Source organism: Pollicipes pollicipes, unplaced genomic scaffold, assembly GCF_011947565.3.
Source record: "Pollicipes pollicipes isolate AB1234 unplaced genomic scaffold, Ppol_2.1 Scaffold_3087;HRSCAF=3621_pilon_pilon_pilon, whole genome shotgun sequence".
In the NCBI taxonomy this organism is placed as follows: domain Eukaryota; kingdom Metazoa; phylum Arthropoda; class Thecostraca; order Pollicipedomorpha; family Pollicipedidae; genus Pollicipes; species Pollicipes pollicipes.
The window spans coordinates 3873256-3901147 of NW_023596225.1; the positions used below are offsets into that span (position 1 = coordinate 3873256).

The 27892-nt window shown below is 49.7% G+C and overlaps 1 pseudogene; it reads left to right on the forward strand.

Moving 5' to 3' along the window:
• Positions 1 to 1961: 1961 nt before the first annotated feature.
• On the forward strand, positions 1962 to 27679 carry LOC119114950 (ATP-dependent translocase ABCB1-like; annotated as a pseudogene).
• The last annotated feature ends 213 nt before the right edge of the window (positions 27680 to 27892 follow it).

The following is a 27892-nucleotide window of genomic DNA, read 5'->3' on the forward strand; positions in this document are numbered from 1 at the left end:
GATTGGGATCAGCTCTCAGGAATGCCCCTCAGCTCAAGACCGTCATGACGTGGCTTCTCACTCGTCCTACCTGTCACTCATGGACTTCATGCTGTGTTGTAATCTCAGGGTCTACGTCCGCCTGGACAAGCCAGCGAACCCTAAAAAGCTTAAGGCCCCCTCCAAACTTAAGATGAGGAGCAACACCGTGGACAATCGGCCGAACTATCGACTTCCCACAGCAGGTGCAGCTGTTGCGTCGACTGGACGGTACTAGGGAACACCTCATCTGGAGCACCTTTCGTCGTCACAACTTGATGGATGTGGAATCATTCATAAACTTTTAGGTACGCTACCAGGTACCAATGGTTAAGATATTGTTCTACATTGCATTGGTCTATTCCCTCTTTGCGTATACGCACTGAGGCGGGGATGTCAGAAGAGCATTGGGAGGGAGGCTTAATACGTAATTGGTGACTCATTCCCCCACCCCCAGCCCAAAGTATGTTGAGGGACACGCCTGCATAAGAGTAAAGCCTGTTGTTTGCGCCGCATCGCCTGCCTATGGTTATCGGATAAACCGGCCCCAAACAACGTGCACGAAACACAGCAGGCAACCTTTCCGAATCTGTGAGTTCTTATCATTGACATTTACGAAATGTTCGATGCATTTTTACATGACGTAAATGTGTACTGTAAAGCGGATATGTAAATCAAAACACGGGATTGTAAACTCAGTATGAGCTGGACCATTCTCGAGCGCAGCAGAGGGGGTAATTGATGGTAGATGCAACTTAGATTGTCGTGAAAGTCTGGAGACCCCCACCCTTCATCATCAGATCATCGACCCTGTCCCAAGAGGAGAAACTGACTGCTCCATTTAGGGCTTGATCGAGCCGCACCAAACAGCTCGCCGACCGGTTCGCCGCTCTTTGCATAATGTGACATTGGGAGCCGAAGGGCCGTGTTTCCATAGCTTAGTATAGGTTACACTCCAGAACAGATCAATGAACAGCTTCTAGGAATCTATAACCATGCCCCGATCACAGCCTGCACCTTTGTATGTTTTTGTTTCAAGGGATTGTTTCATGTTTGAAAATGTTGAAGCAGGCATCATACATGATGAAATAAGTTCACCTTTAACTGAAGGCAAACATTTCAACCGAAAAGGGCTGTTTTAGACAGTACTATTCTCTGTTTAGTACACGTGCTCCCCATTGCGCCATGGTTTGATTACGTCATCATACCTTGCACAACACTAATTGCGAGCCAGGTGAAGGCCTTTATATATGGAAATCGCGCTTACGAACGCCAAATATGAACGCGTGGACAATGACATTTTTTTTTGGTCCTGATTGCCGAATGGCTCATGGAACGACAGGATTTGAATGACGTTATGGCGTCGGGAATGCCGAGGTGACTTCAAAATACTCTCCCCGATATACCTTTCCCGATTTTCGCAGACATCAGCTCAGAACTTGGAGGGGCTTTGATCTTAAGAAGAGCAGGATTGTTAACAGCACCGGACAGTCTTAGAGATCCGCTATTTCAATTCAAAACCCTATATAAATGTGAGACACTCCCTTTAACATTTGTTTGCGCAGACGTTTAAGAGGTAAAGAGAGAGAGGAGAGAGCAGGGTTTATTGCGGGCCCTCACGCCATCAAAACGAGTACTTAAGGGAGGGACACGAATGGATACCACCCCTTTACCCCCCCCCCCCCCCCCCCATGGTGTTCATTCCCACGCTTGTGTGGCTTCCAGGACCGCCGCCTCCCCGGCGCGCGCCACAGGTCCGTGACGTCTAACGGCGGCTCGCGCCCGCGCCGCTCGCGGCGAGATCAGCTGGCTGTGGGCGCGCAGTCTTCACGACGTGGTGCAAGTGCCGCGCGCCGGCGCCGGCCAATGGAGAGCGATCCCCTGAGGCGCGCATGACAAAAACCGTGGCGCAAGGCCAACACCAGCCGCCTGTAGACCACGCTCAGCATTCAGGTGCAGTCAGTCGACGGGATTGCTCTGGGCGGAGACGGGAGGTGCGTGCCAGTGCTCCGGCCGGCCGGTAAGCTGCCGCCAAGCGTGGGTCGTGTTACTTAAAACTAAATGGGAGCAACCAATCTAGCCTAAGTTTGTTTGGTGTCAAAGCATTGCGCTGTTGTTGACAGGCGCATTTCAAAATCAAACGTACCAATGTCTTTATTCATTCAACATGTTCAATGTAAAACCATTAGGCAGTTTGGACATGGCAAGGCTGCGGCCAAAACTGGACGAATATCGAGGCAACGCGGGCCTGGAACCAAATGCACACCTTATTTTTCGAGGTGACTTAAAATCGTACGGAAACAGCAGCGTCGCCCGACCAATGCTAGCGCCTGCTATCGACTGCTGACGCTGGTTTGAAAGATGTCCGCTCCAAACCACCTGAGGTCGAAGCTAAGTTGTTATTGTACCGGGAAATGGATGTTCACCTTTGCACTGCTAAAATCCATTGATCACTGCTCTCTAAAATGAGTATTTTTATCACGGGTCTGCATATGTCTGACACATATGTAACATTATTGGCGTGCACACACAATAGGGTAAAAACGAGACTAAATAACTTAACGGCTAGCAAATGCTTAAAACGTGATGTCAACCAACTTTCGTCAAGGAAACTGGCCCCCACAGAGTATCGATTTTTTATGCAGGTTTTTACCGTACCTGAGCAATCTACCATGGATGAAAAGAACGTAGTGGTAACGTGGAACCGCTAGCTTGCGACCTCCAACGATTTAGGACACCAGGCGGTTATTTCCGAATGCTGAATGGGTAAAAACAGTGCACCGGTGCGCTCAGCTGCGTTTGCGTGACTACGTCATTTTCGGACCTAGCATATTTTGAATACGCACGTTTCCAATTCTTAGACAGCGGCCTGGTGTCAGAGGTTCGGAGCGGATGGTAACACCGTATGCATTTTTTGTCGGCTAGCTGAGATTTTGAACAAACGCGTGTCTTTAATGACTTGCATTGATTAGCTTTTTTGTCTCTCGAGGTTGACATGGTGTGGAATGAAAGTCGTCACGCAGTGCATACGCGTCACTGCATTTCGTTTCCAAGTGTCTGCTATCGACTGAACCCGGATTCAATGGTTTGCGTTTAGCTATGACTAAACACAATGAACGCTGCTGTCGCTTGGGCTGGAACATCATACTAAACTTAAACTTAAACTTCATCAAACCGTTCTTCAGTTCAATGAGATTGTTAGCATGTTACTGACAAAGGAAATATTCATCTTATATGAGTAGTGAGGCATATCCTGAGATCGCGAAATGGGTTGGCTTCAGCAGTACGCTCTGTCATCATCTTTGTTCCACGCCCCACGTTTTCATTCGGTAAGTGATGTCTGTAAGTCGATGCCGGGTTTGGAGCCGTAATCTGGACGATGACGGGTGACGATGGCGTGGTGTTTGGATGGAAGACAATATTGTGCGCCGCACGAAATATTCGCATACGTCAGTCATTTGTTGCTCGTGAACTCTTGGTTACTGACGCTACACCGGCCCTCTACCTGTATCCCTAGCCTTAATCAAACCCGTGCATGGTCTGGACAGGTTCAGACCATCAAGGTTCATACGAGACGTGCAGTGCCATGGCACCAAATGTGAATACTGTCGGCAAAGCGGAAGACATCGACCCTACAGTGGTCGTGGACTGCACGCAACTGACGGGGACCGCAATCAGTGAAGCCACAATCAGGTAAGCAAAGTTAGTTATATTTCTCGCGGAGTTATTAAGAATTTAAAGTGATTGGAACGCTTTTGTTTTATCCGGATGTAATCGAAATCAACCCCGGTATCAACGAGATTGGCACTGTGTTGCGGCAGAATCGATTCCTTTGAAATTTGTTGGGCAATGAGTATAAGTTTGACTTCCAAATTGAGCGGCTAGTCGACTCAGGTGAGAATTAAGCAATGGGACATGTTTTTGGTCCGATGGCACATATGGTTACCAAATGTTTTGCAGTCATATTTAACCATATATTTATCAGAGCAAGGTAATACTCATGCTTTTCTGAAGTCACGTCATACTATCTGCTGAACTGTTGTCGTGGAAATCGACTTCAACGGATTTGCTTCCGGAATTCAGCTTTACTGTCTCCTGTCGAAATAAAAGGGAACGAAGCGTTTCACTTTGCTGCTATAGGACTAAGAATGAATCCTTTAAGACGTGAGCCAGATCCGGAATCGATTCCTCTGAATCAAAGTGGAGCACACGCCTAGTGGCTGGTGATGGGAACTGAACGTTGAGCTCGGTGCTAATCTTGTTTCATCATGTATGTTAAAAAGTAGCCACATATCGTTGGTGAGCATGGTTTTTGGGGGCGTGAAAGTTAGTCCGCACGCGAAACATTTGAGTGGATATTTTCATCTAAACGAATTCATTGAAAAACAATCTGTGGCGTGAGTTGGTCAGTCAGCTCTGTTTAAGCCCCAGCTATTTGACACTCTCTGGCGCGAGCCTGTCTGACGTCATGCTACGTTTGACGTCACAGCGAGCCTTTCTGACGTCATGCTACGTTTGACGTCACAGCGGGCCTATCTGACGTCATGCTACGTTTGACGTCACAGCGAACCTGCGAGCTCCGAACCGCCGGTGGAGCCGGCGACGTCGAAGCCGGTGTCGGTCATGCAGCTGTTCCGATATGCTGACGACAAGGATAAGTGCCTGATTACCTTGGGCCTGCTCACCTCGCTGATGGCTTCGTTCGTATTGCCCGCGATCATCGCGCTCTTCGGCAACGTCACGAACGACATGGCGATCTTCACCCTCAACATGACGGCCGACGGCAGCGCAGAGTGAGTGTTCGAACCACGTTTGCTCTTTTTCTGTACTTTGCTGATCGTACTATTATAAACATGTAATTTTAACTGTTTTCTAACATGGTCGTATTGTCTGCTAGGAAGCTGAGCAAGTCCATTGACCAGTTCGTGCTTGGGATCATCGGCACGGCTGCGTTTCAGCAGCTGACATCTCTTATTTTTGTGTTCTGCTTGTACTACGCGGCATCGAGGCAGGTGAGATCGTAATTTCGTGTCTGCAACAGCTGTGGACTTTACCCAGGCTCCTGGTTTTAGAAGAATAGTCCAAGTCATGATTTCCGTTTGCTGATGATGAAAAGGTGCCTGAGCCGTAGGGAAAGGCATGACAATTTTCCTTAGCTGGGATGAAGCTTTTGATAAGTAAATAGACAGGCTGCGTTAGTTATCGCTGCTTACGCCAGGTGCTTGATTTTCGCGTCTTTCCAAGCTTAGACGCATTGTGCACAAATTAACAAATTGTGCGAATATTACAAAGACGGACATACATACTCTCATTGGCAGGCTCGCCGCGTCAAACAGCTGTTCTTCCGTTCTGCTTTGCGGCAAGACATGTCGTGGTACGACACCAAGCAGATGGGAGACTTCACTACCCGTGTTACGGAGTAAGTTTGTTCTACATTACCGTAAGTCTTTTTGCTTCGAGTTCAGCCGCAGGCATTTCTTGAATGTGTGCATGCTGGTGAACTTCCGCTCATATTGTGATAAGCTCATTTGTTCGCAGCTGAGCGATTGGTTGGATGATTGTTTGCCCTACGCGTATATCACACACAACAATATTTCACTAGCGTCATGTATATGTCAAAGACCTCGGTAGTGGAGCCAGACACCTTCCGTAACCGATCCGGATCGGTTTGACGCTCGCGACAGAAAGTCTTCGAAATGTATCTTCTTTGAAAGTTCTTTGCTTACAGCCACTGTGCCAACAGACTTCACTAACTTTAGACCATCGGAAAGCCTTCGGCCAGACTCACGGCACAACTTTCACTTTTGCTTGGCGTAGTCCCCGCCAGTCGGGCTTCCACCTGAAGGTCTCGTATACAAACTATTCTTTGTCACTTTTTCAGCGATTTGAAGAAGATAGAGGATGGAATGGGGGAGAAGATTGGAATGCTGATAGTGCCTGTCACGCTCTTCATTGTTAGCATGGGACTGGCATTCTACAACGGCTGGAAATTGACCTTGGTGATATCAGCTTTTATTCCGCTAATGGTCATTTCTGGAGGATTCATGGCCAAGGTAACTATGCGTGAGATTTTCCGTTCAGCCGTGTGTCTTTTATGCACGGAATTACGCATTTTACGGTACACATGGAAGAAAGTAACTGTCATGGCCACACATTATCCATGCTGAAGTCGCAAAATCCAAAGACATGGCAGCTAACGCCCGCCAGGCATTTGTTGACTTATTTTTATATAACCCTGCCTTCCTTTCCGGGACTTGATATGACCGAGCTTTGCAAGGCTCTCCGTTATAGCCGATCGTCGATTAGTGTTCGGTTGCCCTTTTCAAGCTGACAATGCCAGGCAGGGTCCTAATGTGGAACTAAAATCAGAATGCACGGCAAGAAGGCCATACAGGGACGTAACCAATCGGCAATTGTTAAAGCTATCAACAAAGCCAGTAAACTTTAATCCGGAAAGGTTTTTGTTTCGTAATTATGCGCCAGATTGTGGTTTTACGTGTCCAGATTTCTTGCCGTGGAAACAACTGATACAGCAGCGTAATCGTGAGGATGATAATGCAACTAGAACGCCTCCAGAATAAGGACTTATGGCTATTTCGACACCCCGGACGACAAACTAGGGGTTTCGGTCCTCGTTATCCTATTTTTCATGAAGTTCAGATGGCACACAAAACTGGTCTCTGTCTAGTAATGCTTGTGTGAAAAGGACCTCTGATACCTTTATTCAGTATGCTCAGGTGACATTTCCTACATTTGGTGCGCATTGTGTTCGCCGACGGGAACCGTAGCGACGATTGCAGCGAAGACGGCTGCAAACTTTACAAACCATGTGTGAAGCCTAAATGACATGCAGTGCGAACTTAAGCGATAAAAGAAGGTTGCGTACAATCGTTACACTATTGGGGACTCATTTGAACAATGTAAGTTGTGGTTGCTACGGTGCGGTATTTAAGCGGCTGTGCCTGCGCCATGTTTTCTTTTTTAAAGCGAAGGGAGGATTTTAATTCCATAAGCATTCTGCCAACCACCAGCCAAGCGCCGAAATATGGGCAACACCGCCATTTATGCACCCCAAGTTTAACCGCAACATATTTGCCAAAATGTTGTCATGAAAGTACCAGCCTGGTGCAAATCCCCCCCCCCCCCCCCCCCCACCATTAGACTAGTGGTATTCCAAACCCATTCAGCGTAAAGTAAAAACATATGTAAAAATGGAATGTACTGAATAACCCAGGAGAGTAATGATCAACTTTTGTATGATAATGTGTATTCATCCAACCCCTTTCGAGCGGGTTTTTCGGATCTTTCTGTGGCTGATGCTTGCAGCGTATCGCACGCCGGCTAACCGTGGCATCTGTTCGTGCTGTATAGCTCATGGCCAACTTCGCCAAGAAAGAGGCGGATGCGTACAGCAGAGCGGGATCGGTGGCTGAAGAGGTCATAGCTGCAATCCGAACCGTCATGGCCTTCGGCGGCGAACAAAAAGAGGTGCAAAGGTCAGTGGCAAAGTGGGTTTCAATATTCTGTGAAAACTCGGGGTGCTTTAAATCTATTTAAGGCTTGCGTATGACGATGTTGATCAAGCAAGTAGAGGTGCGCTTCGAACCTTGTGTATCTTATTACAGGCCTAGGAAGGTCTTGCGTGCAACTGAACACTAGGTTTTCCTGCCAAAAGTCAAGCATGTTTTTTAAGGCAGGTGACTGTTGTTCTTATCATTTCAATCTATGCAAGCAGCCACGGGGCTCTTACTCAAAATCGCTGTAGCTACCCGATTTAAGTTACACCTTTGCCAATCCTTTCTCCGTTTTCGTTTTTTTGGCAAACAAATTCACGTTGTTGTTCCGCATGGTAAGTGGTAAAGAAAGAAACTTTTTGGAATGGAGGAAAGGTTTTGAAATGCCCATTCTGTTCCGTTTGTAGTTTTAAGCTGAATGTTTGTTTTAAACGGTGACTGGATAATTTAAACTCGAAAATAAAAATAATTGATTTCTACCTGGTATTCTGTTGGTAGTGCAGTTCCGCTCCCCAATGCTATTTATGTAAGTTACAGGTTCTGATAATTCAGCTGGTCACGTTTTTAAAATTTGTTCCTAAGATGGAGTACTCCATTCAAGATCTAATCCCCTCTAATTTCTGAGCTACATGCTCGCGAAGGTGTGCAGACTACTTCGTGTAGGCTATTTCAAAGTCACCCAGGGATCCATGGCACCGTAATTACGTCATTCAGATTCTGCCACTCCATTGGCCATGCGGCGATCAAGGTAAAACAAAATATAATTGTCGAGTTGTTCATATCTGGCGTTGGTGAGCACCATTTCTAGAAATAAAGGCCTTCAACTGACAATCAATGTTGTGCAAAGAATGATGACGCAGGCGACGGGAACGCATTGAGGAGTATATTTACTAAATAAGAATTGTGTTATCGAATGCAGTCTCGTCCACATGAAAGCATGCCACTAGCTGCAAGTAAGGTTATTTCATCCCATCTGATACTTGCTTTAATATTTTTGAATGAGGAACACTCCCTTTAAAAAAATGCATGTCTTCTTTGATTTACGAACTTCGAAAGCACTCAATTCGCGTACTTTTACACGTGCCATAACCGTTTCCAGACTCTCTACTAGACGGCATTGTACACAAGAGGTGTACACCCGGCAGGGTAGGCACACATATAACATATATATCTGTTACACTCACTTGGGTTCTCTACTTCTCGCTCTTGATTCGGCGATTCAGTTATCAAGAGGATGGTCGGATGTTGCGTGTTTCATAGTTTCACGGTCAGATAGTTTACAAGCCTGCAGCGAAATTGGTGAGGAGGCTAAAAGCCCGTTTGAAAGCGATTTTTCCATAAATATGGCGGAGCTATGCCGAGGCACATTGCCTGAAGTCCACCTTATCTCAAGACATGACGTCATGAATCCTGTGTGTCAAGTAGACTTTCTACCTTCCGAAAACGCTAGAAATTTCAATCGAGAAATATAGATCCCACTGACCAAGTAGGTTTGGAGGAGGAGAACAGGCTGTTAGGATAGGATAGGCTCTTTGTTAACCATTGCACATGGTTTTGACACCAAATTGACCAACCAACGCCAACAGCAAATGGATGCACATTCTTGTTAACAACGGGTATAAGATAATGCCAACACTGTACGGGCCGATGCGAAAACTTTACCAGCCAATGTTAAGACGGTACCGGACAATGTCAAGACTGTGTCAGCCCCTTTCTTCCGCGACGGCTATACATCTGTAAGGAGATTCATCACATACTAGCTTCGGGGTTCCATTCCCCACGGTGCCCGCCCTACCTTCCAGGGTGAGAGGCGTGCAGCCCCGTATAACCTCAGCAGCTGAGTGTGTCGGAAAGCCCCAATGCCCCCCCCCCCCCCCCCCCACACACACCTCCATTACATACTAATCTTAGCGGTATGGATATGGATGTATGCTGTGTCGGCACCCCAGCTTGTCACCGCCATTCATCTCAATGGTAATGACGCCCGGCGTTGTCGCTCGTTGCAGGTACTCTGAGCGTCTCCAGGGCGCGCGCCAGGCGATGGTGCGGCGCAGCGCCGTCACCGGTCTGGGCGTCGGCTTGACGTGGCTGGTACAGTTCAGTTCCTTCGGGCTTGCCTTCTGGTACGGCACCAAGCTGGTGCTGGAGTCTCGAGAGTCGGGCGACGGACTATACACGGCCGGAAATCTTACCATCGTGAGTGCACCAGTCACCAGCCACAGCCACAGTCTTTCTCTGCCAGTCGTCATTTGGGCTAGCCGTCAGTGATTACAGTCTCAGCATTGTGAGCATCAATCTGGTCATCTGCGGTCTCACTATCGTGGGCACTGAGCTTCAGGTCTACCAGAAGCCTTCCAGATATGGAGTATTCACTCCCCCCCCCCCCCCATGTTTCCCAACGCCTCTGATTTCCGCATCTACTGCCTTTGCCAATAGGTCTTCGGCGAGGTTTGTCGTGGCCTTCCCGGCGAGGTTAGACCACACACAGGCACACACCACTGTTTTATGGCCATGTTCGCTGCACACATACCAAGGCGCCTTTCAGTTGGACTGTAAACAGTCAACGGTCCATGTCACAAATGACATATTTGCATCAGCTCTGTGGGGCCTAGGTGATCAGCAGGTATTTCAGAACGTGCAGATTGGCTATCCCATAGTCAGACTCATGCATACAAAGCAAATGGAAAATACGTGAAGAAGAAAAATATCAGTGTGTCTCTGTTTATGGCAACCCACGGACCATGAGAATTCCCAAATTCATCATGGTCCACATCAGCCCTTGAGTCACCGCTCACGCTTGGTCTGTAACACGGCTGTACGAGAGCAGGGCACAGAAGGCGTAGTTGCGTTCTATGTGTGGTGTCGATAACGTCTACATGGTGGGGGAGGGAGTGGACTCAAATTTAAAACTTAAGTTCGTACTCCGATGATGTGTCAGTCCGAAACACTTAAATAGGGGTGGAAATGCGTTGGAATCATCAGGCGTCGAGTTGAATTATCTCTGTAACGCCTCCAGTTACTTGGAAGCTTGCTGTGCCCCCCCCCCCCCCCTCCCCCGCCATCCCTTTCATTCCGTCTCACCACACCACGGCGTTCAAAGTCCAAACCCTGCCGTTCCCGATCCGATGTGCGTTCTTTGCAGATATTCTTCAGCATCCTGACCGGAGCGATGACCATGGGACAGGCGGCGCCGCACGCTGGAGGCGCTGTCTTTGGCACGTGGAGCCGCCGCCACTGTCTACTCTGTCATCGGTGAGCCATTCTCCGTCTTCAGTGAAGGCTTCCGCATGTCATTGCCATGTTTCTGTCCCTATAGCGAGGTGGGCAGGTAGATGTGGAAGAAGAAACCGAGCAGCTGGTAAGATTCCGACCAGCTGAATTCATGTGTAACAGCTGTGTGCTGGTGTCCCAGAAACTTGTACATGACTGATCAGTCCGGCTTGCATGCGGTGGCTTTGTGATGAACGTCTTGCGTGGTAGGCCCACCGACGAAACTTGTCCGTTTCAAAAGAAAAGATCAAATTGAAATTGCATATGGAGGTAGAGATTGGTGGTGGATGGAGGCTCTGCGTCGTCGCAGAGAAAAATGTGCTTGCTCTTGTCACTTCAGTTAGTTTTATTGCTCTATTTCCACTGCACACAACGTTCAACCAAATTTGTGTCGGGTATTTACTCCGAAATCGACATCACATTTATTTCTGTTGTCGTACTAGGATATAACGCGTCATTGCTGACTTAGTTACCGTTTTGTTCTGAAGTGCAACCAATGCGCTCGTAAGAGCTTCGTCGATGTTCGACATACAGGAATTGAAGCGGAATGAGTGAGCACAGAGTGTTGGTGAAACCTTCACCGATACTGCAGTGCTATGAACTCTTGTGGTTTCCTAGTCGCCCGCACTGCCAGTCATCACTCTCCTCCTTCGGCAGAGCGCAAGTCGGAGATCGACCCCAACAATCGGGATGGCGCAGAGCCTGACCGAAGTGACTGGCCTGATCGAGCTGAAGGATGTGCACTTTAACTACCCGAGCCGACCAGACACGCAGGTCAGCAGTATGCACCGTCTCCGTCCGCGGGGAACACGGGGAATGACCTCCCCCTTCCCAGGAAAGAGCGACTCCGAATGTTTAATGACGCCGAAACGACTTCTGTCGACCACGAAATATAGCCTTCCGTTTGCTATCTCTTTGGCCAGCTGAAGAGAAGAAACCAAGGTTCCTGTTGTGGCTTCGGTACTAGCCGATAAAAACCCCCGCTCATTGCAGTTTTCACACCGGGGCCCCGCGGGGGTAGGCTTGGTCAACTCTTTGCATTTCTCCAAATTTATTCAGCCGCGAAATTGAGGCGTTGGCCTTTCATATGTGCATTCTGGCCATGGAGTACAGTGCTGGACCACCACATTGCAGCCTTTCGGATCGTTCTCTGCTGCATTGGTGGACTCAGAATCTTCGCAGTAAACTTTGCGTAGCAAGGGATCCGATTCCACAGTCGCCGATGCAAAATATTTGGTTAAACTTCCGAAAAGGGAAGTGCACAGAGAAGTTGGTACTCCAAGCACAGTTGCTGCCAAGGCTGCGAAGCCGAACCCCGTTCTCTTGTTGCCACGGCAGCTGGGTTCTATCTAACTCATTGGCTGAGCTGCCACATTTGCGGAAGAACGTGATTCGACTCATTGATGGACCTGCTTTTTGGTGCACATCAGTGGGGCCATCTGATCACCTGAAACTTCATTCGCTGTTATATATTCCTTCCCATATCTCTTCGCAATCACATCTCCCCTCAAATAGCCGCATCGAGTTTAACGTGATGAGCGTCCTGGCCCCGCGCACAATGGACGCGTGGTATGTTTGATTGAGACAGTTCTGAGTGCTGACGAATAGAAACGAGAGACGAAAGACGAATCTGAGTGCTGAGCGTTTCAAACACGTGCCTGACGATGCGCTCTCGTGTTGTGCTGTACAGGTTCTGCGTGGCATGAGCTTCACCGTTCGACCGGGACAGACGGTGGCTCTAGTGGGTAGCTCTGGCTGCGGCAAGTCCACCTGTGTTCAGCTGATACAGAGGTTTTATGACCCGCTGCGAGGACAGGTTTGTGGAAGCTATTAAGTGTGTGTAACACAGCGACCCATTTGGTAAGATCTGCTTTGGATTTTCGTTTGAACCATTGACAACTAATGCCAGTAAGACGATGACAAACGTGATAGTTATCGGTCGCCATCATGTGGATGATGCCAAAAGCGAAGCAAATGAAACCAATAGATCTTTGGAGATCAATACAAATGGGTTTCATCCATTCATCCATCTCATCCAGTCTCCGAAAGTATCGCTCTCATGAAACTCTAACAGGGGGAAGATTCATCGCCAACCTTCAAACACTATACGTCACAAACAACTTGCTCGAAAATTGGCCGACTTTGAGTCTGTCCAGGCCTGGCAATTCTAATCGACGGAATAGATGGACAATCACTCGTGGTTTTGGTAACTTTGAACAAAGAATTGCTTGGATATTGGTCACAACAAACAGTACGAGCTCACACGCCCGTGCGGATTTCATGGCCTGCTCTCTTTCGCGGCTTGTGCAGCACCTTGTATCTTACACCAGTTTCGGAGGTGATTCTGTCCGGTTTCTGGTCCTTTTTGGTTATTATTGTTGTTAGTGGGTTTAAAAGGCGCGTTAACTCCACAGGTTATTCACGCCCGGGGCTGATTACCAGCGCAGCAATGGGTAGGACAGCTTTGAGATCCGTCAGTGAGTTGTCGCCGGTACATTTGCTTATACCATGCGCTTTGTGGCGCATGCACTGCCTGCTAAAATCAAACATCAATCGGAAGCGGCACCTCAAAGCGGCCTGATCTGTCGTTTACTGGCGTCGTTGGTGTCGTTCGATTTTTTCCTGGTCTGAAAACTACTACAGTGAATGGTTGCAAAGGCATTAGCTTATGGAGGGCACGACGGCTGAGGAGAAGTGGTTCTGATCTGGCTGATCAGGCCTGAAATATTCCTTAAGTCTAACCATGACTCACTCGTCCTGCGGCATCGCTCGTGATGGAGCCACGAACTGAGAGTCCTGGCCAGTCAAAGTCAATTGTAACCAGCTCGTGTAAATTTTGAAGTGGTTGCCTGTTTTCGGTCAGGTTTTGTTGGACGGACGGAGCTTGCGCGAGCTGAGCGTCTCCTGGCTGAGGCAGCAGATCGGCGTCGTCTCCCAGGAGCCCGTCCTCTTCGGTACCACAATCGCCGAGAACATTCGATACGGCGCACCCCACTGCACCATGCAAGACATTGAACAGGTGAATATACTCAGCTCCGCGTGTACCGAAAGACCTGCCGTTAAGATGCTCACTAGATTCCGAGCAGTTCAGAACTGAGGCACTTACCGGACTTGGCTTTAACACTACGCTGTACATGTGTTACCTCCGCCTGGTGCGATAGTCATCGCCCCCGCGGCCCGTCGTCAGGCGCAACACCGGCCGTCGTGTGACGTCACCGTTGTGCCGCAGGCGGCGCGGGAGGCGAACGCCTTCGATTTTATCCAGGACCTGCCACAAAAGTTCGACACCATGGTGGGCCAGAAGGGAGCGCAGCTGAGTGGCGGTCAGAAGCAGCGGATCGCTATCGCTCGGGCCCTGGTCCGTAACCCGAAGGTGTTCCTGCTGGATGAGGCCACGTCAGCGTTGGACCTCCAAAGCGAGGCGCTCGTGCAGTCGGCCCTGGACCGGGTAAGGCATAGTGCAAATCCAGTCACTCCATGCATATTCGTTGAATAGTCAAGTTTATGGTAATGACAAAGCCGTTGCGCATTACAACGAGTCACCCTCGGAGGAGAGGGGGGGGGGGGGGGGCAACCAGCGTTTCAGGAGTTCCTCAAATGGCGTGGGCCTCTCTGAAGACGGCGAGTCACACCTCCAGCCACACAATCAGCCAGGTTCACATCACCAGCCACACCAGCAGCCCGGGTCACATTACCAGCCACACCACTGACCAGGGGCACATCACCAGCCACACCACCAGCCAGGGCCACACCATCAGCCACACCACTGACCAGGGGCACATCACCAGCCACACCACCAGCCAGGGTCACACCACCAGCCACACCACTGACCAGGGGCACATCACCAGCCACACCACCAGCCAGGGTCACATCACCAGCCACATCAGCAGCCCGGGTCACATCACCAGTCACACCACTAGCCAGGGTCACATCACCAGCCACGCCACCAGTCAGGGTCACACCACCAGCCACACCACCGGCCAGGGGCGCATCATCAGCCACACCATCAGTCGCACGACCAGCCAGGGTCACACCACCAGCCACACCACCAGCCAGGGGCGCATCATCAGCCACACCACCAGTCGCACGACCAGCCAGGGTCACACCACCAGCCACACCACCAGCCAGGGGCACATCACCAGCCGCACCACCAGCCGTACCACCAGCCAGGGTCACACTACCAGCCATACCATCAGCCAGGGTCGCAGCACCAGCCGCACCACCAGCTAAGGTCACACCACCAGCCACACCACCAGCCAGGGCCACACCACCAGCCAAATGAATAACGTAAGGAAAATATGAAATTAAAATAGGAACAATGTGCTCGTGTGTGCGTGTGAAGAGGAGCCTTTTTTGCGTGTGCGGAGCCAGTCGTGGCTTATGTACCAAATTTGGCGAAGGTGAAAATTCGCCATCCCACACAATATAAATCACCGGATTTCGCTTACTTTGTTCCTAGGGAGACCTTTTCTTCATTATTGTCTTTTCTCCGGTTTTGAACTGAAGCAGGGAGACCGGGAGCTTCAATAACATGCCGTAATAGTCAATAAACCGCACACAACTGAAATAGCTCCATCGAATAGACTACCGGCACCTTTCGTTTTACTGTATTCATTTGGTGGTTTAAGACGTTTCTAAACAAACAGTCAGGGGCGTTGCCGGATTTTTTTCGGAGATGTATATTGACGCCGAGGCCCTCCGTGTATTAGGCGACATGGTACATATAAGCGAGATCAACATTTATTTAGGAGCATGGCCAACTCATGCTCGCCTGAGGCTGCGCATCGTTTCTTCAAAAGCGATTAATGATAGCATTTTCTGAAATAATTTTCGCTACAGACGTTCGCAGCACTGGCGTACAATGGGGAGGAGACGTTCCTAAAAACAATTCGGCAAAACTAAGCAAAACATAGCGCACCGCAGTTTTGCGACATTTCTTGAATAACACAAAAACTGCATTATGTGCTGCTTACTTATTTAGTTCAACTCGTGTACTTTGACTTCAGTATTGTTTGCACGTTAATATTGATATATTCACATTTTGATGCATGCAATATCGTGTGCCCTCTGCGTTCACGTTGGTGACAGAAGACGGGAATTACTTCCACATGTCCTAAGGCTCCCCCCGGGCTACCTGTAATTTTCGGGAAGGGGTGGGGCAAATCAAAGTGTCTTAAAGCGCCTGCCTCAAAACATGGAGGGAGAGGGGGCAGTTTACCCACGCTGCCCCCTCCCCCCCCCCCCCCCCCCGATACAACGCCACTGTCGTCTTGCCAAGCATCCCTTCGCTTTCACCCCGCCATGATTGCTGACAGATGGTGGTTGTCGTGTCCGGTGTTGGTGCGGCCTTCACCGTATTTTGCCTGTCAAATGGTTCAGCGAACCAGAGTCCTGTATCCGTATCCGTACGTAGCCTGTATCCGTTTCAGTATCCGTGCTGCCATGCATGGTGCACCGCAGGACAGGGCCGGCCGGCCTGTAGCGCCGGTTCGCTGCGGACTGTAGATGTGCCGCTGACCATCTGCTGTCTGCGCAGGCGCGCTCCGGCCGGACCACCATCGTTGTGGCTCACCGCCTCTCGACGGTGAGGACGGCTGACCTCATCTGCACCCTGAAGGACGGCAAGGTAGTCGAGATGGGCTCCCACGAGCAGCTGATGCAGCAACAGGGCGTCTATTATGGTCTGGTTACCTCGCAGACCGGTATCACAGCGGACGACGACGACGAGGAAGAGGACGAGGAGTTCGAGGAAACCGGTATGATGAGTGCCGCTTTGTGTGGCTTTAATATCTTCCGGAGAACATAACTGTACTCGTATAGTTCATGGAATGAAACACGTGCAGAATTGGAGAATCATCCCCCATTTGATCAATTCTTGATTTGATGTGCACATTTCGACGCATCAATAGCCTATTCATTTGAAACGAAAGCTGCTGCAGGATGCTGACGTTTCGAGTTTGTCTATAATTTCTGAGCTCAACGAAAGGAATGCTGATATTTGTGTAGTCCCCAACAAATGTATGGTCATTCGTCACCTGGCGTAAGTCGGGCCTCTCACACCTGGTCCTGCCGTAATTCGGCGCCGGTAACTCACCAGCCAGTGTGTGTTGCCAGTGGGTGACCTGCAGTCGGCGCGCCAGCCGTCCGCTGCCGGCCGCGTCAGGCTGCGGACCAGTGTCGTCCTCGACATCGGACCACACAGACGGCGTCGCCGACAGTGTGGAGGTCAACGGAGCGGCGCAGGCCTTCCGTTCCGCCAGCGGCAAGGGCAGGCACGAGTCGCTGCCTGCGGTACGTATACGAACTCACACGACGGTACAGCGTACTGTTCGCACCTTGTCTGCGTCGACGGCCAGCCTTTAATTACTGTTTTTCGGACTTGCCACCTGTGCGCGATGCGATCTCCGGGAGCGCGGAACTGGGAGGTCAAGGGCACCAGTTGCTGCTGATCTTGTCGTCGAGTCGCGATTGCGGGCTGCAGACTTCTTTATGTATGCGGCCTGTCCACGTGTTTGTTCCGGTCCCCGATTCTGCTCCCCCTGATAGCCACCACTGCCCCAATCGATGTGACGTGTTCCGTTCCCAGATCTTGCTCTGCATGATAGTGTCCGTAACCACCGACTCTTGCCACCACTGCTCCAGTCGATGTGACGTGTTCCGTTCCCCGATCTTGTTCTGTCATGATAACGTCCGTAACCACCGACTCTTGCCACCACTGCTCCAGTCGATGTGACGTGTTCCGTTCCCCGATCTTGTTCTGTCATGATAGCGTCCGTAACTACCGACTCTTGCCACAACTGCTTCAGTCGATGTGACGTGTTCCGTTCCCAGATCCTGCTCTGCCATGATAACGCCCGTAACCACCGACTCTTGCCACCACTGCTCCAGTCGATGTGACGTGTTCCGTTCCCCGATCTTGTTCTGGCATGATAGCGTCCGTAACCAGCGACTCTTGCCACCACTGCTCCAGTCGATGTGACGTGTTCCGTTCCCCGATCTTGTTCTGTCATGATAACGTCCGTAACCAGCGACTCTTGCCACCACTGCTCCAGTCGATGTGACGTGTTCCGTTCCCCGATCTTGTTCTGTCATGATAGCGTCCGTAACCAGCGACTCTTGCCACCGCTGCTCCAGTCGATACGGCGTGTTCCGTTCCCCGATCCTGCTCTGTCATGATAGCGTCCGTAACCAGCGGCTCTTGCCACCACTGCTCCAGTCGATGCGGCGTGTTCCGTTCCCCGATCCTGCTCTGTCATGACAGCGTCCGTAACCAGCGGCTCTTGCCACCACTGCTCCAGTCAATGTGACGTGTTCCGTTCCCCGATCCTGCTCTGTCATGATAGCGTCTCTGACCGACACCGCGTGCCACCTCCGCAGCCGTCGGAGGACGAGGAGGACAAGCTGGCGCCTGTGTCCGGCTGGCGTATCCTGACTCTGAACTCCAAGGAGTGGCCGTTCCTGCTGCTAGGAGTGCTGGGCGCCGCCATCATGGGCGCCTTGATTCCCGGATACGCCATCGTGTTCGGATCCGCACTTGGAGTACGTGCAGGGGTGTCAGGCGACGTGCCAGGGTCGGCAATATGAAGTGCGGAACGAGATCATGACAGATAGGAGGCGACAAGAGGCTTCCATTGGTTATGTTTCGTTTGGCATTGTTGTTTGATAGCTTTTTTTGCTTACTAAAATTGCGCGAAAACGTGCATCAAAAAGGCCTGGGGCCCGAAATACCGATTTAGTGGTTCTACTGTAATAACTGTGCGTGTGCACGTGCGTGTGCGTATGCGTGTGCGTGTGCGAGTGCGTGCGCGCGTGCGCGTACGTGTGTACGTGTAAAATTTTGTTTGTGCTAATGATGATATTATAATGAATATAACCTTTGCGATACAAATAACAAATCATTCCCACGACCCACCAGTTTCCGTGCTCGAAGAATTTGCCGTCTTTTAAGAATCGTTAGTGGATGTGGGCCACTGAAACATGGAGTGTCTCGCGTTCCTCCTTGCCTCTATTACCTTGGTAGGCGGCGGAACTGTGTGCATTGATCACACATTCTGACCATTATAATAAAACCGCAAACAGCTTTTCATGGCTTGTCCCTTTCGTTTTGCAGAACCTGTCTGTGGCGGACCATGATAAAGCAATGAGCAACGCCCGCCTGTACGGTCTACTGTTTCTCGCGGTTGCTGTTGTCGCCTTCCTTGCATCTTTCTTTCAGGTAATCCCATGGTTTTCGCAAACAGTAAGCGCCAGCTTTGGTACGTGCCTGAACATCTCTATTTTTTGTTAGAAAATGGCTTAAATTGCTGTTGATGGTCTCAATTTTCCAGACCATTGATATTTTCTAAACTGTAGAGTACCCGTTCTGCTGTTCGGCGTATGAAAATTGTGTAATGCCAAGTACCTGCTGTACAAGCAAGGAGAATGCTTCATCAAATACCAAACGTTGCAGACTTTTATGTTCGGCATAGCCGGGGAGCGGCTTACGACGCGCGTGCGGAAGCTGACATTTGCAGCACTGCTGCGGCAGGAGGTCTACTTCTTTGATAAAGCGAAAAATACAGTGGGAGCGCTGTGCGCCAGGCTATCCGGTGACGCCTCGAGCCTCCAGGGGGTGAGTGCAGGGAATTCCCTGCCTATGTGTTACGTATACACGTATACGCTAGCATTGTGTTATTGCTAGCTAGACGGGGATCAAAAAACGTATCGTGAATGCGTTGCCAAAAACGCAGTTCGTGTTTCGGACCGATGTCCAACAACCTTTAATCAGCATGTGCCACCGAATTCAAGTGCTACTTGTGACTGTTTCAAGCCCCAGCTCACCATTCGCCGCTGGGATTTTTCCAGGCCACCGGCACGCGGCTGGGCAACATAACACAGGCGCTGTTTACGGTACTACTGGGCATGGTGCTGGCTTTCGTGGTGAACTGGAAGATTGCGCTGGCTACGGCGCCGTTCGTGCCGCTCTGCGTGCTGGCCACGTATGTGGAGAGTCGCCAGACGCAGGGCAACTTAGTGGAAGATCTGTCGGACCAGGAGAGCGGCAACCAGGTAACTGGGCGCGGCTGGGCAACACGGCCGGGTGACCAGAGCTTAGTGAGTGCATAGTTTAGTAAACAGACTGGAGACGGCTTTCGGGAGAACTGGGTCTGACGACAAAACATCGAAAACAGCCTTTTCCTCTTTCGTGAGATGTTTCCACGCACTCCTTTCCACACGTCCTTTGAGAACCACAAATTTGGTAGCGCAAAAACCGATGTAGACTAGTTCGATTCTGCACCCCCACACACCCCCACCCCACACACACGCACGCACGCACGCACGCACGCACGTACGTACGCACGCACGCACGCACGCACGCGCGCGCACACACACACACACACACGCGCGCGCGCACACGCACACACACACGCACGCATATATATATATATATATATATATATATATATATATATATATATATATATATATATATGTGTGTGTGTGTATACTTGAGCGTGGGAGCGCCGTTGGTAGATGGTATGTCGTTTAAATGTTGTTTTAAACGTCATGGTGGGTGGACCTGGGCACTGACTACATTGAAAGGAAATATTGCGTATGACTTGTTAAAAAGATTCGACTGAAATCCGCCGGCAGCCTCCCTCGTTTAGTCGTGGTGAGTGTGCACGCGACGCTCTCGAAGTTTCGGGAAGGGCCTATTTCCATCTGACGTGTTACGCAGACAACACACGTCTTGGGGGCCAAAAACACCAAGAAACACCCAAGTTTCTGGCATTGCTTGTTAGCCAATTCACGATTGCACTCAAGTCGAACACAAGTATGGTAGGCAGTGCCATTGATGGGAATGACACTTGACAAGACACTTGCGGGTTACTAAAAAAGCCCCCTTAAATGTTGCCCATGTTATTGTGGCGCATTTATTGCAAACACAGGTATAAGCACATTTGAATAAGGTAATACCTTATTACCTAGGACCCCAACGTGATTAACCATTTCCTAAGGGATCCATTTAGCACGCGTAGTATCGCTGATAAGTATTTACAAATTCCAAAGAAGAAATTAGTCAGATCCTTGCTGGTTTAGTTTTCTTCTCCCCGCGTCAGCCAAATTGTCAGTTCATTTTTATTTTGTTGCGCTCAGCAGCTGGCCATGAAAAAGACATGCCGTCCTATGGCTTGAGCACATTTCAGGCAGAACGATCTGAACCGTCGCCCTGATAAGGGGTTGGACTGCCCTCCCCCTCCCCCTAAGTAAGTTTTCTGAGGATATCTATCCAGCTCGACATGCAATAGCGTTCAAGTTTTCAACATCCTATGAAACATGCATTTTACGCAGCGCAAAGTTAAGACATGTCCCTAGCGTTTCTGGTTCCCCAGGAGTGGCGGCTTTTTAGGACCACGTCACTTCAATGTGCGAAAAATGCAACAAGGAATGCGTGTGTGAAAAACTATGCTGCTATTTGGTAGGATTTCGTAAATGTTGGCACATAAAGCTGGCAAGGTGCGTCCTGTAAGGAAAACAATTTTTGGCCTTGCATAAAAAGATCAGCTATTTTCCTAGCTGTTTCGAACCCATTCCCAATCGCGAGATCTCTAGAAACAGCAGGAGGGTCGCACTGACCTCCCTTGTGCCTGCTGATGATTGTGCCTGGCCTTGTGCCTGCTGCTATCTGCTTACTATCCATTCTGGAATGGTTTTGATCACAAATGTGCATTTTTCAGATCGCTGTGGAGGCAATCTCCAACATCCGAACGGTTGCCAGTCTTGGTCTGGAAGACATGTTTGCTGATCAGTACAAAAAACGCCTGCAGAGTACTCACCGCACGTATATCAAAAAGGCATTTCTGAGAGGTAAAACACCTAATCCATAGGGTAAAGACATTTTACTCCTGAATTCGTAACCACAAATAACGAAATCTGATCAGAAAGAAACAACGGTATGAGTTTGTTGCGGGGTTGTGAAAAAATCACCCAAAAACTCAAAGTTCCATAAGGAATTTCCCCGATATGGCAGGCCATATCATTAACATATCATCTTGAAGCACCCCAATGCATTGCGCTTACCTTTGTCTCATTGTTCGGTGAAAGGTCAAAAAACTCAATCGTACATCGTGATAAAACTGCATATTTTTAACCGTCGATAATTATTTCATTCTCAAGCACGTTAGGTTTCCTCGAGGGCTTCTTTTCGAATGGAATATTTTGACTTCAATCTTCAATGGATACAATTTCAGGACGCATTCCATTTTAATGGTGGGAAGCACGCCTTGCCCTCCCTGTAGTTCGAGGGGTGACGGAGTGCATTCTGGGGCAGCTGAGCGGACGGGACATTCGTGCACCTCCCAGCTGTTTTCTGTTGCAGGTTTGGTGTATGGAGCAGCCCAGTGTGTGCCCACATTGGGATTCATGGCTGTGTTCGGAGTTAGCAAGCCCTTGCTTCTCGACGGGAGCTTGCATTACGCTCAGTTGTTTATGTGAGTGGCCGTGCGGCTGTTGTGTTGGGCACAACACGTCTGCTTCGTTTGATTTGGTGGTCGCTGCGAATAACATGGGGTATGAACAATCACACACACGCATACCCAAGCATAACACATGCACATCGCACCTGGTACATCAGATCACAAGGCCTGTGAGATGTGGTGGTTAGTGCTCTCTATGACATCTTGAGGTGTATCCTTTTAGTTATATTAACATTTTTAATGACTTTAAGCTTATTTTGTGCTTATTTTTTGGACCTTTTATTTTGTCTGGGTTCTCCTCGATCTCTTTGTGGATAGCGTGCCTGGCGTTTGCTGCATGGCGCGCAAATTATCGTCTGCCTTTTTCGGTGCCGATTTCCGGAGAACGCTGGTGACGGTGCTGCCTGGTTCCTCTTGGCAAGTGAGCTGACCGCAGTGAAATGTCGCTCGAGGCTGTTCGGTCCTCCACGCGCCAAAATACGCATTAGCAGGCAACGTATACAATGTATTTCAAGGCCTGGAGGCGGCAGCCACTTTTCTTTGCACGTTGCAACGGGAAATTTTTTGCGTCTGCGTCATCTGAAGTCTCTGCGCTCGAAGAATTGTGACATTTTCGGTGGTTGACAATTGTGGTAAGTTTGGCGTGGTGCCTTGCGGTTAAAATTCCAGTGCATTTCGCCATGAGCTGATATGCACGGGGTTTAAACGGTGATCCGTGACTATCCAGCGGTTTTCCACGCGTTCACATAGTCGTGTGGTGGTACTGTCTTCGGTAAGCCTGATTTTTGGCAGGCCACATAGTATTTGTGGAATTCCAAGAACCGGTGAGTTTTGGTACAGGATAGTGTCATTTGATTTGGCTGAAACTTTGGAGGGGGGGGGGGGGGGCGACTTCTACATAGTGGGCGCGAGGAGAAGTGTCACGCTGATTTCCCGTGACTAGAAGTTGCGTGTCGTCTGCTTATTTTAGAATGTAAGTGAGGCTTTCAACATGATTAATTCAGTAGTAAGTGCATTATACAGCGAGCCGGAGAACGTACATTAGCTGGCCCCATTAAAATTTCATGGAACCTCGGATACCATCTGACCACGGCTTGTTGAGGCGGAACTCACTTGCTGCTAGCGGAAGCTTGATGGCTTTAAAACTGAGTACCGTCGCCACCGTGGGCTGAATGTTCATATCAGTTTCTGCTCGGTGCCAGTAGCGCGAAACATTTACTTAAATTTTTAAGATCCCAAGACAAATCTTACCGTGTTCTGTAGCTTTTCAGCACGGTTGAAGACACTTTTGGAGCATGGATCGCACACCCCGTGATATGAACTGTCCATAAACCAGTCGTAGCAAAATACAAAGCGAATATGTACAAAATTCCAAAATGGAGTTTTTAAGCGTGCAACCGATAACTTAACATTGGAGTTTTGACCCTACCTTCGAGCAGACGCCCAGAATTACTCGGGAAAGACTGGTGTCTACCTGTAATCGAAGCGAAGTTCACGGCCCTGAAACAGGACTAAAGTCATGTCGAGAGACATACACAGTTTCATCGGCGGCAGCGAACGCAGACTGTACATACTTGTCCGGTATCTCATCCCGTATTCCAAGCGACCGTAACTGATGTCGCTAGAGATTCATTCGTCCAGAAAAACCGAGTGGGCATCGCATGGTCGTATCTCGCTTAGTTTCGGGAAATAGGTTCAGTTCGGTGAGCGCAACCTCGTTGTTGAATGAGCCCCAATGCCTAGCAAGACCTCGCACTGCACATGCGACCGACTGAAGTCAAAATTAAGATAACATTACCACGGTCGGGGGCGCTCACATGTTAAGCTTGAGCTTACAGGGTTACAGGTTGATCACGTTTAGTTGTGGTTCGGCTCACACGTTTTTGACATAATCTTTCACATGGATTACGCTAATTTCCGGCTTTATTTCGGCCGAGGCTGCCGGCTGGTTTCCACGAACCATGTTGCCATGACGTCATAACTGTATCGATTGTGCCGCGCGCAGGGTGACCGAGAGCCTCATCTACGGCACGATGGTGGTGGGAGCGGCGGTCGCCTTCTCACCCGACATGAACAAGGCGTTCGTCGCCGCCAAGCGAATCTTTGCTCTGCTGGACAGAAAGCCGGCCATCGACAGTTCGCACGCTGCAGGACTGAAACTGGTAATCTGAAGATGTGATAATGCTGTCACCATGACAGGTTGTATAATCTGTCATGGTGAAGAGTTTGACAGTCTACTTCTTCGGGTATTTATATCCGAATTCGTATTCATATATATTCTATATTCGTGAAGCTCACCTTCCTTTTTTCCGGCATGATAGATTTTTGAATGGCGGTGGTGAATTCAGACGTACATAACGTGACATGCCGTCCAAAATGCTACTAGAGCATTGACGCATGATGTCTCATGCGAGGTCATGATTTACAGCCGAAGGTTACTGGCAAGGTAGTCCTGCATCGGGTCAGGTTCCGGTACCCGACGCGTCCGGAGGTGACCGTTCTGCGTGACCTTAGCCTGGAGGTCAGTCCAGGTCAGCAGGTGGCTTTGGTCGGCGCCTCCGGCTGCGGCAAGTCCACCTGTATCCAGCTGCTGGAGAGGTTCTACGACCCTGAAGGAGGCGATGTGGTAAGACGCGCAGACAGCGCTAATGAACTCGTCAAACGTCGCCGGTATACATATTATGACAACCTGTGTTCATTAACGCTGATGGTGTTGGGAAATAACATGTTCACCGCCTATAAGAGAACTCAGCAATGAGTAACTCCAGCGGCCACATCTTCCCTTCCTGCCTTGGCGCGAGGACAGCACATTGCGTTGTGACGTTGTCCTGTCCGTCGATGCCGGCGTCAAACTCTGTGTCGTGTCCCGCAGACGGTGGACGGCCAGAGCGTGTCGGCTCTTAACCTGAGCTGGCTCCGCTCCAACATCGGTATCGTCTCGCAAGAGCCCGTGCTGTTCGACAAAACCATCTGCGAAAACATAGCATACGGCGACAACAGGTCGGTCTCCCTCTTGGTGAACCGGTGCTGATGGGACGCCGCGGCGTTGGTCTTGTCACTAACTCACATAACCTGTTTTCGTCGCGCTTTTTACAGAGAAAAACTCGGTGGCGGTGATAGAGAACCACTCTGGGTTGGTCGCTGACGTACGGTTTAGACGCGGCCACTGTCATATTTCACGGCTCAAAAAATTTATCCCCGCAAACGGAAAATATTTTTGGGACCGAAGTGTCATTTGATAACTGATTCGATAACATGAAAAATCGCGAACTTCCTAGTCATTGCATTCACAGTAACTTAAATGAATAACTACGCCACGTGTGGATTGTGACATTCGCTTGTGGGGACTTTTTTGGCACGTCCGGTTATGACGCTTCAAATCCACTTGTGGGGACGTTTATTCTAAAGATTATTTCGACTCTTTATGGAGTGGCAGTGGTGATCGCGTCCCAGGTAAGATCGTCTCCAGGCTCTCAAGCTTCAGCCGGGTACACAGTTCGTGTTTCCAGTGCGAACATACAGGATGTTTCTAAGATATTTCACAACCAAACAATAGGATGGTCGAATCAGGTCTCCACCGTCAGTCCGTGTCTTTGCAATTTTTCTGTAGAAATCCCAACCGACACTCGCAGACCTCTATATCTATCTGGAAACGCAATTTAACCGTGCGCTTTTATTTCACTCTCTGAGACACGACATATGAAGTGTCTTAAGCCACCCAGCTACAAAAGTCATGAACTTCGGTACTTCTGCTGCCGTTCTTTCAAATAATGGGGTGACCTTCTGACGCCGCTGAGGAATGTGTGACGATGTCCCACCATTAGTCCTTTGTCCTATGGCGTTCGAAATGTTGTTCACTGTGTGCGAGCAATTAAAATTATGCTCGTTGCTGTCATGTGATGCTCGCAAGACGAACTATTTGTGCGCATCGATGGCATGCCGTAAGAAAATGTTTTGCTTGTTTCGCTGTCCATTTGAAAAGGTGCAACTGCGTGGAATGGTCGACGCTACATGACTTAAAGTGTTGCGCATGGGCTCAAATTTATGCGAAAACCATGTTAGTTCATTTTTCCTGACTGCTTTTCCCCTCCGTGACACCGTCGTTACGCTACTGCAGCCGAGAGGTGCCGATGGAGGAGATCATGACAGCCGCCCGGGACGCCAACATACACAGCTTCGTGGCCAGCCTTCCCGCCGGCTACGAGACTCAGCTAGGCAGCAGCAGCAGCACACAGCTCAGTGGCGGCCAGAAGCAGCGCATCGCCATTGCGCGCGCCCTCGTTCGGCAACCGGCCATACTGCTGCTCGACGAAGCGACATCTGCGCTTGACGCGGAGAGTGAGAAGTGCGTGCAGGAGGCGTTAGAGCACGCGGCCAGCGGCCGAACGTGTCTGGTGATAGCCCACAGGCTGTCGACAATTCAAGGCGCTGACAAGATAGCTGTGATTCACCACGGGAGGGTGGTGGAGCAGGGAACGCACCAGGAGCTGTTGACGAAAAAGGGCATGTATCACAAACTGTACAAGACGATGGCGTAGTTTGGTGGTGTCTTGAGTGTCGCTGCGTTGTTTCCGATTCTGGAATAAATGTGTCATACAATTCCGACCTCCCATCGTGTTCGTGCCATGTGCTGACTTTTGCACGCATCCCGACTCTAAGGACATACTAAGAACGTGTTCGAGCTCTCCTGGCACTCAACCCCGCCCCAGCGCCCGCGAATCCGCGCCTGCTGTGCAACGATACTCAGCGTGGAGTGAATTCTGAGTTTTGCATCTGTGGGTGTATGGCTGTAGCATTCCCACTGCGAATGTCTCGTTCGTGTTTTCGATCCCCATGCCTGCACAATTGTCTGTATGGTCTAAATGAGTTGCAGTTAAACAAAGCAAGACCGAATCTCCATGGTCAGTAATCCGTCCAGTGTATGCTTGTAGGTACATCGTACCCCATTATGCTGAGTTTAACGTCAAGCATTGCTGCACGCCTCATTGTATCCTTGTTGCGGGGATGAGAGATAAATCAGCTGCGAGCCCAGCCGAGCGTAAGCTCTGACTGACAGCCCGCGACGTCATGTCTCCCAAATGTGTTGCCTCGCATATCAAGTGCAGATGTTCTGGCTACAGAGTCACCCCATTTCTCAATTTGCGTCCCATCCTTTGTTCCAAACGGCCGAGACGCTTGTTACGGAACTGAAATGCATCGTTCGCGACGAAAGATTGCCTTGATGGTGCAAGAAATTGTACCACATAACTATACCACTCGTCCGTATTTTGCTCCGTCTCTCGTCGTGCCATAGCTAAGTGATCCTACCGTAATCTTGGTTGTGTCGGGGTTTGTTCCGCGCAAGGTGGTCCATCGGTCTGCAATGCGGGTTGGCTGCCCTATGTTGCACATGATTTTGATGTCTAATATATTTTAATTATGTAAACCACCTGACGTGTTTCACCGAGATTGCGGCATAGAAAACGCGCCGATCACCACTACTTCGAGACACGAGTCAGCAGGCATAAAGAGGGACGATACCGCCATTGTGAAGTCTTCGGACAAATGCAAGAGCCTGATGCTCATGAACAAGGCCGACTTCGTCCCCAAAGGCTGAAGTATTATCGGCACCAATACATCTTTGGCCATCCTGAG